This window comes from Cervus elaphus, chromosome 8 (genome assembly GCF_910594005.1).
Source record: "Cervus elaphus chromosome 8, mCerEla1.1, whole genome shotgun sequence".
Lineage (NCBI taxonomy): Eukaryota > Metazoa > Chordata > Mammalia > Artiodactyla > Cervidae > Cervus > Cervus elaphus.
Window position 1 is genome coordinate 49,557,013 of NC_057822.1, and position 15,035 is coordinate 49,572,047.

Here is a 15,035-nt window from a genome sequence, read left to right on the forward strand (position 1 = left end):
CACATTTCCCCGGGAGTTTTAGAAACACAGAATCCTTTTCTCCTGTTCTTCTCCCTGGGGGCACTCCCAACCCTGGCAGACCATTTCTAACAGTGGAGGCTGTGACTGGGGTGATGGTGTATGAGGGTTGTGATGGGGCTCTTGAGGTTCAGGGTCTTGTATTCCAATATGGTCTTTGAATTTGAAATAACTGGATTGCTGCCTCATTCACTACCCAAAGTACAGCCAGTTACAACCTGGCTGCGTTTGTGAAATTATTTAAAAATCCTGGACCAAAATTAATGGAGGAAATTGCGGACAATGATCAAACTGAGCATTTAAATAACATGTATGGGGGTGGGGGAGGCTAAAAATGTAGGGCTTATCTATGGTGATGGGATTCCCAGGTGGTTCAGTGGTAAAGAATCCAGCTGCCAATGCAGGAAGGAGACGTGGGTTAGATTCCTGGATGGGGAAGATACCCTGAAGGAGGAAATGGCAACTCACTCCAGTATTCTTGCCTGAGGAATCCCATGAACAGAGGAGCCTGGTGGCTTTTGGGGTCACAAAGAGTTGCACATGACTTAGTGACTAAGCACATCTATGGTGATAGGTGTTTTATATGCATTATTATTATACAACGTTCTTGACACCTCTGTAAGCTAAAAATTAGCATCCCCATTTTATAAGTGGAAATCTCAACCTTCAATAAACAAAAGTCCTAAGTGTGCATAGCTGAGGTTCAAGCCCAGATCCATCAGACTTCAAAATCCTTTTATCTCCTGACCGCTCAGGAGAGGTGCCTTACTCAATACATGCAGAACTTTAGTCTTTCATCCTATGAGAAGAATATAAATTGTAAATTAAATCAGCTAAAATAGATGGTAATCCCCTTGAGGGCAAAGGCTGATGACTCATCTTTACTGTGACATAGAATAATACCTCAGTGTGTTAGGTGAATACTTCTAAGTAGGTGCACATGAGGTAGATGTTGATTTTCTGTTACACACGCACACACACACACACACACGTGTAAGCATCTACAAAATTGTTATTATGGATTCAAATACCTGCATAAAAAATAAAATGTACTCATTTAAGTAAAAAGTGAAGCTAGTAAAAAGGATGGTTAAATGCCAAGTAAGAACATTACCAACAAAAAGAACTTTAAAGCTCACATATTGAATTACATTTGCTGGTCTTTTAAGCTTTAAAGGTACATTGGCTAACATTTCTGTTATACCAGGAATAACAAGCTAGCACAAAGCCTTTCAAAGAATAACTGACCCAAACAAAAAAATAAAAAAAAAAAAAAAAAAAAAGAATAACTGACCCTAAACGTGGAATCACTTCAAAGAAAAGAACATACAAATATGGGATGTTCTGCTTATACAAGATGGAACCTAAATGAGCAGACTAGAATCCAATGATTAGTAAAATACCACTGTGATGACCGGTTCTTTACACCAAAGAATTAAAAAATGTACTAAATGCGCTTTTTCTTTCCAGGACTTTTCTCCCCCATTTCATTTTAATTTGTCTCTGTGGAAGAAAAGCACTGAACAAGATTGAAATTCTTAGTGCCTTATCCCTTCTGAAACTTACAGTCTGAAATTAGTTTATTTACTTTCAAATTAAGTCAGAATTTGTTACTGAAAGAATTGTACCTGGGTCTTTAGTTGCAGTATTGCTAATGATTCTTTTCAGTTAAAGACATGCAGAATTCCAAGGTGATGTGCTTTGTTATTTACTTTTTTTTTACTGGTAGGATTCCCGGTTTGCTGAATGTAGAGTAAATAAGAATTTGAAATTATATCATAGAATAAAAGGACTTCCTTCAACATTGGAGGCTCATTTGTCCTTCAGGTAGAATCATCCAGGTTTTCTTTCAGATTTGTGACTGCTGAATTTTTGCTTCAGAATTCTCTAGGATAAATTTGCTTGTGACCCTAAACCCACTCTTAAATAATCGTTTAATCTCCACTAACTAAAAACATGTCTGGTTAGGTCCATTTCTGAGAGTATAAGACAAATCAGTATTTCTTTCTTCCATGTTGTCTTCCTGATTTTTTTCATGTTAGTTAAAACAGTAAGTAGATATTCCTGAAATTTTAATAATGTATATCTACGCAGTGTAAATGTTTTCTTCATTATTCCAAAATGTTTCCTCTCCATGTTTACGTTTGTGGTTCTCCACAACGTTTAGAATAGTCATTACCTGTCAAAAACGATATCCATAGAGAACAAACTTGTGGTTGTCAAGAGGGAGGGGGTGTGGGGGGTGGAGTAGGACTTTGGGGTTAGAGAATGGATAAACCACAGGCCCTACTGTATAGCACAGAAACTGTATTCAATATCCTGTGATAAACCATAATGGAGAAGAATAGGAAAAAAGAATATATATATACATACATGTATAACTGAGTCACTCTCCTGTACAGCAGAAATCAACCAACATTGTAAATCAAATATACTTTAAAAAAAAAAGTCTATATTGGTTCATTATTTATATTAGTTGAACTAATGAATATTAGTTCATTTTTTGGGGGCGGTCCCAATCATTTTGGATTATTTTTGAGAATCTTCAACTATCTCCCGCATAAAAAATTAAAAAATAAAAAACCCTTTTCCTCATTATGGCTCTTTAATCTGTCTTGGCACATAAATCTCCTTTCTATTCCTAAATTTTTAATGCTTTCCATAGTCTCAGCATTGTCTTAACTTTAATTCACATTTTTTCCTATTCTTTTGTATGAATTTATATATTTCTTCACTTTGACTGGTGGCCACTTCATTCTATTTTCAAGTCTTTAAAATTTTGGTTCCCATTGAGTCCCCTGGTGATGGCAATTCAATAATACGTCAAAATTTTCTAGCACGGCACACTCCCTGAATGTGATCAGTGACACTTCTGGTGCATGTGGGGTGGCGGAGTGGGCATGCTCAAGACAGTGTCACCCAAAAATAAAATACTAAAATAAATATTCAACATTTTAGCTTATGCACATATTTTGCTAAGTAAGTATATAATTTTTTAAAAATTGGAAAATAAATGAAACTTACCCTTTTAAGAAGATTTCAGTGGATGATTTAGGATGTTTACATCTTTATTTTGGCTCCATCCAATTCAGTTAATAAGAGTTATAGGGTCCTGTCGGGTCCAGAGGCTGTGGAGACCACAAAAGGAAGGATAAGGGAAGGCCCTCCCCCCAAATTTACATTCATTTAGATCAGTTGGAGTGCTAGGGCTTTCAAATCCCAAGCTTTATCTGTGTTTCCTTAAAGAGTGAGTAGTAACTGTTTTCCCAACCAGTGAGGATCTAGGTTACCCACTTTTAAAGCTTCAGGTGGTTCTTCAACTATCCTTTTTACGTTGTATAGCCCTTAGGGGTTCATATCCAACTTCCGTATTTAATATATTTTAATTCAGCTTTGTAATGATCTGTATATGCATTCATGAGCTCATCTTCCCCTTAGGACTCACTCAGGTAGCAGAGATTAAATTGGCATTCCTTACTATTTTCTGGCAAGTACAAGTCTGACTTCATGAATACCTTTATTTCTGTGCTTGCATCCAAAGGTTTCGGAAAGAGTGTGATTACTTGATTAAGTAAATAAAACAAGGTCTTTTGGATGGATCCTTTCCTAACACCATGACTAAACTAAACTGGCAACACACACGCGCTAGCTTTTCTGCTTTACTTGCTCCCCTTCCTGTTTTATTCTGTGAGTGATCCTTTGAAATCTCAAAAGATTTGTATCCTTTCTCATAACCTAAACTATGCCCTTATCTCAACTGTATTCTGTGAATAGTTTGTCTACCTTACTGGCCCTTAACCAAATAATACATTTTGGTTAATTTTCCCTTCCATTAAGCTTTTGGTGAGGGAAGCAGGACCTGGAAGGAGAAAGCCTGCTTGGGAGAGCAGCAGCAATGCCCCAAACGAAAACCAGGGCTCTTGACACCGTGCTTTGCGTGGCCTTCAAGGACGTCATGGTCCAGAGGACTTCTATTTACTTATTTATTTGTCTGCATCGAGTCTTAGTTGCAGCTTGTGGGAACTTGTTCCCCAACCAGGGATCAAACCGGGGCCCCCTGCATTGGGAGCTCAGAGTCTTTAGCCACTTAGACCACCAGGGAAGTCCCCTGGAGGAATTCTTAATTGAAATGGTATCATAACTGCCTTCTATCAACCAACTCCATCATCCTCTCCTCCCACTGCCCCAATACCTTGATTGGGTGATTATTTATCTATCTATTATTTGTTTATTTAAATGTTTGGCTGCATTGGGTCTTCCTTGCTGTGTGAGAGCTTTCTCTAGTTTCACTGAGAAGGGCCTACTCCCTAGATGCGGTGCAGCGCACAGGCTTCTCACTGTAGTGGCTTCTCTTGTTAGGGAGCACAGGCTTGGCGTCCACAGACTTCAGTGGTCCTGACGTGGGCTCAGATGTCATGGTTCTCCGGCTCTGGAGCATAGGCCAAGTAGTTGTGGTGATGGGCTTAGCTGCTCTGTGGCGTGTGAGATCCTCCTGAACTTGGTGGGTGGATTCTTAACCACTGGACCAACAGGAAAGTCTTCCTCTCTCATTTAAATAGTTGATCTACTCTATAATATAGTCATTTCTGTATGAAATCTCAGTTCCCCATTAAGTGTCTACTATACTTTGTACTTCTCTGCCTATAGCACCTAGCCTAGTTCTAGGCTTAAGATAAATTTTTGCTGAACTGAAATAAATGGGTTGGCCTTGCTTTGGATCACATAGAAAACATTTATTTCAGGTGACATCTTCATCTTGACTCTACACAGTGACTGCATAGTGACCAAAAAGAACCTAAAGAAGAGAAGCATGGTTGACTTCAAACTGCAGTGTAAGAAATTTTAGTATTCTTTTCCTGAAAAAAACTAATTTTTTTCTATTTTTTCCTAAAAGATGAGCCACTCTTAATGTTTGGTGGTGTAGGCCTCAAGGTGCAGACAGAAGTGTTTTTGTGATTTGAAATACTTTCTGCCTAGCATGGATAATAACCAAGAGGATTTAAATATATGAAGCACAGGAATTACCTGGCTGTCCAATGGTTAGAACTCTGTGTTTTCACTTCTGCAGGCTGGGAACTAATCCCCAAAATCACACAGTGAGGCCAAAAGCAAACAAACAACAACACCCACAAAAAAAACCCACAAAAAATGTTAAGTACAATGTCACAAAAAGTTTACTAAATAAAATGCAGCTTAAACTTGAGTTCATCTTTAGCCATATCTTTGTAGTACACATAATCATAAAAAATTTGGTGAATCATTGGATTGTATGTTTCCAAGTTACCCCACATTCAGATCTGTAAAAGTCAGACTGCGTGGCCTGAATTTCCTCATTTATGGATCCAGGAAGACAGAGAAGGGAATGGACCACTCTGCAGCGCTCCTCTGTCCCCCGCTTTTGCCTGCGCTCTTTTGTGTGCAAGCTACGTTACCAAACAGTCACGAGGCCACAGAGGAATAAATCAAACGTCCCTGTGTCTGACTGGCTCATGAAGGGAGGCAGGGTATTAGGATTTGAAACAGAAAGCCAAAATATTCCCTTGTAGCTGGGTCTTGTCATGAATAATCACAATTAGATTTTAACCTCTTTGAGTTGACTGGTTTACCTTTATTTCTTCCCTGTCACCTAAGCCTTCACACATATATAAATAATGAATTTTAAAGGTTACAGTGTCATTTGCATATATTGAAAAGTTATATATATCTTAATTATCATAATATTCTACCTAGCAAGTAAATATGAAGCGCAGATATGTATGAAATTGGTTATGAAAAACTTTTTGATCATTTTTAATGAGAAAATTTAGTAAACTTCTCTGATAATAGGTTGAAGGAGGAATTGCCTATGCTACCATGGAAGTGGCTGACATTTCCAGGCTGCCAAGGGCCCTGGGCCACCTTAACAGTGGTTTCAAAACTGAAAGGCAAAGAAGGTGGTAATTTTAAGGGATCATTAAAATTTTAGGAAAAAACATCTGACCAGACACTGAAGATTGTTTGGAATTAAACTGTATAACCATACCCCTTGTGCCTTGCTGAGGGTGACAAAAGCTTGATCTGGCCCCAGGATGTGGATGCCATGTGGTAGATAGCTCTTCCCATAGTGCGAAGAGTAAATACCAACAAGGAAGCAAAATAAGATAATGGCCAGGGAGGCAGTGATTTTGCTAGATTAGGACATAGGCAGAACCAGAAATTCTCCACTGTCCGGAAAGACTAAATGTTGGCTGGGTTATTAGATCCAGACTAAATGAGTTTGTAATAGAAGCTTGCATTTTGCATCTCTTGCTCCATCTCACTATGTTCAAGATAAAGGCACAATTAATAATGTTTAAGAGTGTGATAATTGGGGTCAGATAGACCTGGGTTCAGACCTCCCTGATGACTCAGCAGTAAAGAATCCACCGGCCAATGCAAGAGACATGGGTTCGATCCCCGGGTGAGGAATATCCCTTAGAGAAGGAAATGGCAACCCACTCCAGTACTCTTACCTGGAAAATCCCATGGACAGAGGAACCTAGTGGGCTATAGGCCACGGGGTCGCAAAAGAGGCAGACACGACTTACTGACTAAACAACAAAGATATGGGTTTGACTCAGGTAATTTATTATGTTGTTTATTATGTTAGCTATGTGGCCACCACCTCCTTCCCAACATTCAAGTCTCAGTTTCCTTATATGTAAAATGAAATAATAATTATACCTTCTACATATTTGTTGGGTATTTGTTGTGCAGGTCAGATGACATAATATATGTAAGTAAAGCACTTAGATGCCTGGCGTTCTCAGTGGATGTCAGCTAAAAACAAACAATGGAACATTAACTGCTCAGCATCTCATGTCTATAAAAAGGTGGCAGAGTCAAGGAAAGCCCTGAAGTCCAGGATATCAAACAGATTCATACCTCTAATACAATTCAGCTGCTGTTTACTCTCTGTCCTCTTGTTATTTTAGATCGCCTTTATGCTTCCCATCCTTGCCACTGGCAGAGGCTGCCAAAGACATTCATTCATTCATTCAAGTAGTATTTATTAAATGCCAGCTCTGTATCAAGTAGTGGCTTTGTTTTTGGAGATTATGAACACCTCACAGAGATAGGTGAGAACATTCTTAAGACAAACACACAAATCCTGTCATTGTCACTTGTAAGAAGAAAAGACATGGAACTCTATTTTAGATGTGTTGACAAAGGAAGACCTCTCTAAGGAAGGGAAATTTAGGCTAACAGGCCAAAGAAAGAGCAGACACGGTTTCCACAGCTTATGGCCTTTCTCTATGGTGCTTGTGATAATTGCCAGACTTATCCATCCTATAACTTCCCTGTATCTGCTATCAACATTCAGAGGTGATCTCAAGAGACATCCAGGACAGATTATTTCCTGCCAAAAATGACCCTAGGGTTGTGGTCACAGATGTAGCTACAGAGCAGTCACATACTCACTTGCACAGGCCATTACCACCTGAGGACGCTAGTCCAGCAGAGTGCCCTGCACAGACCACATTCACCTGCCTTTTAGGAAGGGATGACTTTTCAGCTTCAAGGTAGAACATGTTAGTGGTCCTCTGCAGCCTCAAAATGAAAGCACACTCAAAGTGAAAGGTTTTTCAAAAGCGGGCTGGCACTAGGGACTCAAGGTACCATCCCAGAATATCCCAACTGAATTTCTAAGTATAGGTGACATAGAGGACCCCTATGACTGTAGACGTGCACCATGATTTGTAACCCACTTATCAGGGGAAGGATGTATTTCTTCCTCTTGACATCAGAGGGATCAGGGTCCTCGCTGGCTTCCTAGCTGAGTGGAGCCCTGGGTGCTGTAGCAGCCTGGGGAATGTTAGCTGGGGCCCCTGCTGCTCAAGTCCCCGCAAAACCCACTTCTTCCAGTAACTGTCTCCACAGCCGGCCTCCGTGGGCCAGCTCCAGTCCCCAGAGCTGTGACGGGTGGCATCCCTCTCAGGCTCTCAAAACAGAGCAGTTGTTTTTGGATTTGGAATAATTTTCCTTCATTCCAAACCAGAATCACTCTTCCTGATTATCTATAAAACAAGCCACAAAGAATCCCACCTGGGTTGTAGTAATCTGTGGAAGTAATAAAGAAGAAATAGTGAGGGGAATGGAGAAGGAAATGGCAACCCACTCCAGTATTCTTGCCTAGAGAATCCCAGGGACAGAGGAGCCTGGTGGGCTGCCGTCTATGCAGTCACACAGAGTCGGACATGACTGAAGTGACTTAGCAGCAGCAGCAGTGAGGGGAAAACTGTAGGAGACCATGAGCTAAAGACAAGAGCATGTTAGGTTTATGTTTGTACACTTACAGCAGTGTCTAAGTAAAATATTTCAGTGAGGTAGAGGAAAGTTTTTACAAAGAATTGTGTTAAATTACTTTCAAGAGGTATAACCAAAGGGAGAAAAAAATCTACACAGAGTATTCTCTTGGCTAGCTTTCTTACATATTAAAACTTAAAATTATGCAGACAAATTCTCAGGCTAAGACATGTTTTGGCCTAATTAGCAGTACCTCAGACTAGCAAGCAGGACTCTATGATTTTAACAGATAGCACTTATACTTAAGGCAAGAACTAACAAAACTGGCCAGACCTGATTTTCTATCAAGGTTTCCTTAGAGGGAGTTAAAATAAAAAAAGAAGAAAAAGGTACTAGTCTCTTAGAGAACTGAAGTCGCAGAAAGCAGAGCTGGACATTAATAATGCACAAACTTTATGTAGATTAATTTAGATTCATTAATGAAGAGAAATATAACTCTCCTACCATTTTTGGAGACTACACAATTATAGCTCTAGTTTATAGGTTTTGCAATTACAAAGCAGTTACAATTCCAATCCAGAAATCTCAGAAATTTACTTCAGAGGGCCAGGAAGAAGTCTTTGGGAGTGATGAAAGTGTTCTGTATGTTGATTTCTGTAGTGGTTACAAGGCTTCATACATTAATTGAAACCCCTCTAAACATACACTTAAAATTATTAGACTTTATTGTATGTAGTTTGTACTTCAATAAAGTTGCAAAAAAAAAAAGAAAGAAAGAAAAGAAACTATGACTTGAAAATTCCAGTATAATCAATGGTGCATGCTTTTTTTTTCCCAACATGTTGCTAAATTGATTTTTAAACTAGGAAAATCTATCAAATCTCTCTCTTCTTTTGAAAGAGGATATTTAAAAGCACCAGCATATTCATCTTTTTAAATTGAAGTAATATAATTACTGAGTAATATGGGGAAAGCAAACAAAAAATGAGAAAATGAGAAAAATGACTTTGACAGAAAATATTTAAGACAGTTAAAAGAAAAAATAGAAAGGATATTGTTCAAAGTCGGAAAGTAAGGACTGTTTGTTTCTAGAAAGGGGGCATAAGTAGGAAAGTCTAACCAGACGGATGGGACTCTGTGGGTAGCCTCAGGGTTCAGTTTGTGGCTGCCAAGTAGTGTAGGCCATTTCCAGAAACTAGGTTGTACATATATTGTATGAATATATTATTTAGAGAGCTGATATTAACTAAATCTTGAGCTTTAATACAATAAACCTTATATTCAGAGCAGACATCTTGTTTCTGCAGAACACACTGCAGCCACTATATTCATATTCAAAAGATTTGTTTCTTCTACTTCAGGACCAGTGTTGTGTCCCTGTTCTTGGCAATTAGACCTGCAACTCTTTAAGGAGTGAAAATTCCCCTCAGATTCACAATTATCCTAGCGCATCCTGCCATATTACTGCTGCCTGTCACTCCCTCACTGATCTGCCGGATTCGTCTTGCTACTCACATCTGATGAAGCCCAAAACAGAGGACATCTAAAGCCAGTGTATTGATTGAAGATATTTCATTTTCTCCTTAAAAGTAAGAATCCTTTAACCTAAATCCACTGTAGCAGAACTTTCCTCTCTATTTCTTAAACTCATTAAAGGAAGGGATTATGTGCCAAATGATTTTTTTTCACACCCAGTCATTTTGGGGGCTGCTCATTCCTGATGTGCCTGCTGTCCTAAATACTTCAGGGCAAATGATTCTGAGATGCCATGACCTTGAATAGCGTCCCTTATGTCTAATGAAATAATGCTTGAAATACTGCACAGCAGGCACAGAAATAAATAATTCTGATGTCACCAAACCTTTTTTCCAACAGTTTGTGAGGATTTTGAGAACGCTTGACAGCTCATGGGAGATGGCATGGAGATGAAGGTTGATCCCTCATTTGTTCCGCGCCCAGTGGGACTGAATAGCCCACTGCGCTGATGGGCAATGAGCTTGAGAGGCAAAGTGTGCCGGCGGTGAAATCAAGTGTGGGCTCGACTAGACTGTTCAAGCTCGACTTCCTGGAGCCTCATCTCACACGAGTACCATGACACCGATGCGGAGCCCAGCTCCACTGCCGCCCCGAGAATGCTCTCTGAGGCTAAAGGTCCAAGGCATCCCATGTTTTGGGTATATTGCCTAAACATAGCTCTCATACTGATAAGGACAGAGCAAAGAGATAAAGTAGGTAATTAGATAATTAATCCCACTTATAAATAGTTAATATAGTTAATCCCAATTATAAATAGAAAAAATATGAGAGACCCCTGTAAGTCAATGGGTACTCAAGAGAGCAGGCTTGCTTAACTACAAAAACAAGCAGGCTTGCTTAACAACAAAACCATGCAACAGGAGCATGAGACGTGACCCCAAACAGTCAAACAAATGGTGGCATGAGCCTCACATCCTACCCAGTGTAAGGTAATGATCCCTAGGACATGCTCTCTGCACACAGAAGAAACAATAATTTGTGGACCTGGCTTGACCATGTAGGGACAAGAATACTCCCCTGCCCAACCTGGAAGAGGACCTAGTGATGAGACATGATGTCTATTCAAGAAGGTCAAAGAAGTTCTTCTCTCCCCTCCCCACTTTTCCTTTGATTGTAAAACTGTATTCCAGTAAGTTCTTGGGGTATGGCACCCCTTTGCCTGCTGGCTTGTAAGCCTCAAAAGTGTCCTATTCTAATAAATCACTTCTTATCACTTTTCCTCTGGCTGAATTCTTTTCTGTGCTGAGACATCGTTACTGTTGTTGCTCAGTCATGTCTGACTCTTTGTGACCCCATGGACTGCAGCACGCCAGGCTTCCCTGTCCTTCACCAACTCCCAGAGCTTGCTCAGACTTATGTCCACTGAGTTGCCGATGCCATCCAACCATTTTGTCCTCTGTCATCCCCTTCTCCTCCTGCCTTCAATCTTCCCAAGCATCAGGGTCTTTTCTAATGAGTTGGTTCTTCGCATCAGGTCGCCAAAGTATTGGAGCTTCAGCTTCAGCATCAATCTTTCCAATGAATATTCAGGATTGATTTCCTTTAGGATTAACTGGCTTGATTTCCTTGCAGTCCAAGGGACTCTCAAGCGTCTTCTCCAACACCACAGTTCAAAAGCATCAGTTCATGGTGCTCAGCCTTCTTTATGGTCCAACTCTCACATCCATACATGACTACTGGAAAAACCATAGCTTTGACTAGATGGACCTTTGTTGGCAAAGTATTGTGCTGAGACATAGAGGACTACGATACTGGAGCTCTTTGGAGCCCCTGAAGTGATGCCAAATGGTTTCAATTCCACTGAGGTGTTGTGACTGATTTGTGTGAGATGTGTCTCAACTACTTTGTTGTTCACAAGTCCTAAAATTGCAGTAAATGTTCTGAGATTTATTTAAAATATACATGAGTGGATTGATAACTTTCTTTATATTTTCTTGTATTCTACAAGCCTGAATGTAAAAAGAGGGTCTGCATGTGTTAGATCCTGGGATTATGTATCACCTTGAGCATACCCCACATGAACATCAGCCAATATGTGCATTGGCAGGAAAATTGAGACGCACCCCAATAAGGCAAATGATACTATTATGTATTCAATTCTTCATTTTTTTAAAAAAAAGATTGGATAGGACCCATGAAAAAGTACTACGGTCTCCAGAATTTAGAGTTAGACAAGACACTTGGCTAAAATAGAATCAAAACTAGATTTTTAATTCAAAAGAATACCTTTCTTCAAGCTGGTTATCTGCCCAGAAAGCTTTTCTTGTGGCTTCTTCAGCTAATCAAAGATGAAGTCTCAGAAGACATATATCTAAATGCTTCCTTCCTTTTGTCATTTTCCCAGCACATTCAGTCTCAGACAGTTTGACAAATAAGGTCAGAGTTTGAACTTGTGCATGCTGATCATTAATTCCTCAGAAAGAAAATTGCTGATCAAGTGGGAGTGTCTCTACAGTTTCCACGGGGTTGAAACTAGGGCATTTTGGTTTCTGATGTGAAATGAAAAAGGAAACCTCAGCAAATAGCATTGAAAAGTTTTTCATTTCCTTTGGAAGAGATCACTTAGAAGTGTCACAATATCTCTTGTTTTCTCTTTGTGTAGCTTTTCTTCTTGACTACCATTGAGAAATCTGGTTTCTGTACTTTTAGGCTTCAACAGCAGGATAAGCAACTCTTATCAGAACAACTCTCATTAGTGGAGTGTATTAATATAATTTGCTTGATGTTTTATGTTTAAGTCAGCCAGGTTTCAACTTGGCAGTGGTAAAGATCACAACTTGGATTAGAGGTTGGCTAAGATTTTCTGAAAGGACCCACAGTGAATATTGCAGGCTTTGAGGCCATATGGGTTCTGTGGCACCTACTCAACTTTGCTTTTATGGCAAGAAAGCAGCCCCAGACAATGCATAAATGAAGGAATGTGGCTGTGTTCCAAAATACTGTAAGCCTGAAATTTGAATTTCATATAATGTTCACATGTCATAAAATATTCTTTTAATTTTTTTAACCACGGAAAAATGCAAAAATCATTCTGAGCCTGGAGACTGTAGAAAAACAGGTGGTGGGCCTGATTCAGCATTTGGGGAGTAGCTTGTTGACCTCTGGCTTAAAAGTCACACCAAGCCACACTCTGCCCTGGAGCTGCTATAAAAAGACAAACCAGAAGGCCCCAAACCAGATGTAAATAGTTAAATAGTAATTTGGGGCTACTGGCACATTGCACTGCTTATATTTGTCCTCGGGAATCCTCAAAAGACTGACTGACTGAATGGTGGCTTCTCAAAGTTTTCCCAAAAGTACTAATAGTGAGAATCACAGGGGAGGTCTGGGAGGTACAGGTTGTGTGAAGCTGTCCAGCCTCAAAAAGGAAATTTTTTTCTACTTCTGTCTTTTGTCTTAAATGTTGTTGTGAATTTGGCATTCTATTCATAATGTGTTTTCCCCTCAATTTTCTAAAAGTAAAGCTAATGCTCCAGTAAAGCTAACAGGCAATGTCTGTTTACACAAAGCCCTGTTCTTCCAAGGATATGGTAGTTGAATCTGAGAAACCAAAGAGGCAGGTTTTAGCACTACCATACTAAAAAAAAGTCCCATTATTTCATGGCAAATAGATGGGGAAACAATGAAAACAGTGAGAGACTATTTTTGGGGGGCTCCAAAATCACTGCAGATGGTGACTACAGCCATGAAATTAAAGGACACTTGCTCCTTGGAAGAAAAGCTATGACTAACCTAGACACCATATTAAAAAGCAGAGACATTACTTTGCCAACAAAGGTCTGTCTAGTCAAAGCTATGGTTTTTCTAGTAGTCATGTATGGATATGAGAGTTGGACTATGAAAAAAGCTGAGTGCTGAAGAATTGAATTGATGTTTTAGAACTGTGGTGTTGGAGCAGACTTTTGAGAGTCCCTTGGACTGCAAAGAGCTCCAGCCAGTCAATCCTCAAGAAAATCAGTCCTGAATATTCATGGGAAGGACTGATGCTGAAGCTGAAACTCCAATACTTTGGCCACCTGATGTGAAGAACGGACTCATTTGAAAAGACTCTGATGCTGTGAAAGATCGAAGGCAGGAGGAGAAGGGGATGACAGAGGATGAGATGGTTGGATGGCATCACTGACACGATGGGCATGAGTTTGAGTAAGCTCTGGGAGCTGATGATGGACAGGGAAGCCTGGAGTGCTGCAGTCCACGAGGTCGCAAAGAGTCAGACACGACTGAATCAAGGTAAATTGGATGTGGTCAAATAGGAGATGGCAAGAGAGAACATTGACATTTTAGGAATCAGTGAACTAAAATGGAAAGGAATGGGCAAATTTAATTCAGATGATCATTATACCTTCTACTGAGGTCAAGAATTCCTTAGAAGAAATGGAGTAGCCCTCATAGTACAACAAAAGTGTCCAAAATGCACCTGCAGCATTAGGTGCAATCTCAAAAACGACCGAATGATCTTGGTTCATTTCCAAGGCAAACCATTCAACATCACAGTATTGCTTTCAAACTGTGGTGCTGGAGAAGACTCTTGAGAATCCCTTGGGCTGCAAGGAGATCAAACCAGTTAATCCTAATGGAAATCCACCCTGAATGTTCACTGGAAGGACTGCTGCTGAAGCTGAAGCTCCAATACTTTAGCCACCTGATGCAAAGAGCCGACTCATTGGAAAAGACCTGATGCTGGGAAAGATTGAGGACAGGAGGAGAAGGGGACGGCAGGGGATGAGATGGTTCAATAGCATCACCGACTCAATGAACACGAATTTGAGCAAATTCCTGGAGACAGTGAAGAACAGGGAAGCCTGGCATGCTGCAGTCCATGGGGTCACAAAGAGTCAGATACGACTTAGCAACTGAACACACACGCACACACATGTGACACCAGGATGACAACAGAGAAGGTAAAAGCAGAACACAGTGCCTCTTCATATCTTCAATTCTTATGAGAACATGCATATTTAAATTAGCAAGTGCCTCTGGAAGTTTTTGGCTTTCATATTCTTTCTTTTACATCCTGCTACCCTCGTGTGAATCTTCTCTTCTCCTCTGCTACCCTCCTCCTGCCCCACCAAAGATTTAGCAAGATTTACCAATTGACATATTTATGTTGTTTTCTCCCAAGGTAACTGCTGTCTTAAATGTCCAAACTAAAATCTGAAATCAGTTTTGATACACTTCTAAAAGACTTTTTTCTGACTCTTTTAATGTAAGCACTT

General features: G+C 40.0%; 1 protein-coding gene across 1 annotated transcript in view; it reads right to left on the minus strand.

The window, feature by feature from the left end:
- The window catches only part of SLC39A10 (solute carrier family 39 member 10), a 141,556-nt gene that overhangs the window by 108,445 nt on the left and 18,076 nt on the right, over positions 1-15,035 (minus strand). The window contains exon 2 of the mRNA XM_043910526.1: positions 3,043-3,146. The gene's annotated coding sequence lies outside the window, so the exon portion shown is untranslated. The remainder of the gene's footprint in view (positions 1-3,042; positions 3,147-15,035) is intronic.